This window comes from Cherax quadricarinatus, chromosome 68 (genome assembly GCF_038502225.1).
Source record: "Cherax quadricarinatus isolate ZL_2023a chromosome 68, ASM3850222v1, whole genome shotgun sequence".
NCBI lineage: Eukaryota > Metazoa > Arthropoda > Malacostraca > Decapoda > Parastacidae > Cherax > Cherax quadricarinatus.
The window spans coordinates 5,581,650-5,584,028 of NC_091359.1; positions in this window are offsets into that span (position 1 = coordinate 5,581,650).

Here is a 2,379-nt window from a genome sequence, read left to right on the forward strand (position 1 = left end):
TTCCCTCTCCAAGCCCCAGCAGAGCGAAAGGCCAACACCCTCACCCAAGTTTGTGACCTCTGCAATCCCCCCCCCCCCATAAAGTTTTGAGGTGGTCAGTCCCTCAGTCTGGAGAAGAGCATTGTTCCATAGTATGAAACAATATGGAGATGAAGTGACAGAATGGAGCTTTTTATAGCGCCAAGAGGTGAGACGTAGGCCACTAGGAGAGGTAAGAACTGAGTTCTTACCTATATTGTTTCATACTATGGAACAATGCTCTTCTCCAGACTGAGGGACTGACCACCTCAAAACTTTAAGGGTGATGGACTGATTACATCGTCTTCAAGTATCTTCTGCTTCTATCAACTTTTCTGTACTTGACTGAAGAAGCCTACTGTGTAGGCGAAACGTTTCATAATAAAGATACCTAACTGTTGCATATGTGTCTCACCTAACAACCTGTCGGTATTTTATACCATTTTAATGTTCAATCCCCCCCCCCCTTTTTTCTTGGCGCTACTGTTCACAGGATGAGCATGGGGTACATAAGCAACTAGCCTCTCAGGTGGTACAACTAAAACTATGTAGAGAACGGGAAAAAATTGTCATTGATGGTCACAGTTGAGCCAGACGTCAGCATATCAGATGCATTTTAATATAGACAAATGCAAAGTTCTAAATATTGGACAGGAAAATAACTATGCAACATATAAGCTCAATAATGTAGATCTTAATATTACGGATTGCGAAAAGGATTTAGGAGTTCTGGTTATCAGTAATCTGAAACCAAAACAACAGTGCAAAAGTGTTCGCAATAAAGCTAACAGAATCCTTGGCTTCATATCAAGAAGTATAAATAACAGTAATAAAGTTGGTAGAATTACCGACAATATGTAAAGTAAAAGGACACAAGCGCAACTAATGTGACTTTTTATTGTGGCAACGTTTCGCTCTCCAGGAGCTTTGTCAAGCCGTTACCGGCTAACGGCACAGGCACCACTGACCACAAATGCAAGTTTTTACAGACGAATCTCCAGCTAGCGTGGCCGTGACGAACTCTAGCTCAAGTCCCTTCACTGCCGTCAACATGACTCACGAAATCGTAATGACACGATTGAAAACAAACCATACCCCGGCCGGGATTGAACCGCGGTCAGAGAGTCTCAAAACTCCAGACCGTCGCGTTAGCCACTAGACCAGCTAGCCACAATAAGATTCGTCCAACTAGGTATATTTCTACACCATAGGAAGGTTAGCACAGGCACCACTGTGACCACAAATGCAAGTTTTTACAGACGAATCTCCAGCTTGCGTGGCCGTGACGAACTCTAGCTCAAGTCCCTTCACTGCCGTCAACATGTGGCTAGCTGGTCTAGTGGCTAACGCGACGGGCTGGAGTTTTGAGACTCTCTGACCGCGGGTTCAATCCCGGCCGGGGTATGGTTAGTACTCACCTAGCTGTACTCACCTAGTTGAGGTTGCAGGGGTGGAGTCCAAGCTCCTGGCCCCGCCTCTTCACTGGTCGCTACTAGGTCACTCTCCCTGAACCGTAGCTTTATCACATCTCTGCTTAAAGCTATGTATGGATCCTGCCTCCACTACATCGCTTCCCAAACTATTCCACTTCCTGACTACTCTGTGGCTGAAGAAATACTTCCTAACATCCCTGTGATTCATCTGTGTCTTCAACTTCCAACTGTGTCCCCTTGTTGCTGTGTTCCATCTCTGGAACATCCTGTCTTTGTCCACCTTGTCAATTCCTCTCAGTATTTTGTATGTCGTTATCATGTCCCCCCTATCTCTCCTGTCCTCAAGTGTCGTCAGGTGGATTTCCCTTAACCTCTCCTCGTAGGACACACCTCTTAGCTCTGGGACTAGTCTTGTTGCAAACCTTTGCACTTTCTCTAGTTTCTTAGTGCAGAAGTCCTTAGGTCAGGCGAACCCCGTGCCCAAACACTAGAAGAGATAGACACCCGAAGTCTTGAAAATCCGCTAAGCAGGAAAAAGAAAAGGCTGATGAATGTCCTATTCCCTCCTAGACCAATTACCCAACTGGACTTAGGGGTGTCTCCAGAATTTCTACATAGGAGGGCCTTAGGGGACATAATCTAGTTAATAATGCAAATAACTCAGTTTACTTTACTCCTAGTATATCTCCTTTTATTGTAATTGATTTTCACACAGTTGAGTTACTTAGTTGTTTTAACTTTTAAGGTTTAAATAATAAGTTATTACAAGGACCCAATGGAAATAAGTCACTGTCTGACTTTTTTGGGTTATCCTAGGTAATTTACACATATGTTACTTATGCATAATAATTTGAGTAGCTATATTTATGTGTACCTGTACCTAAATAAACTTAGTATATAATATACTTACTTGTTTAAGGGGTGGGTA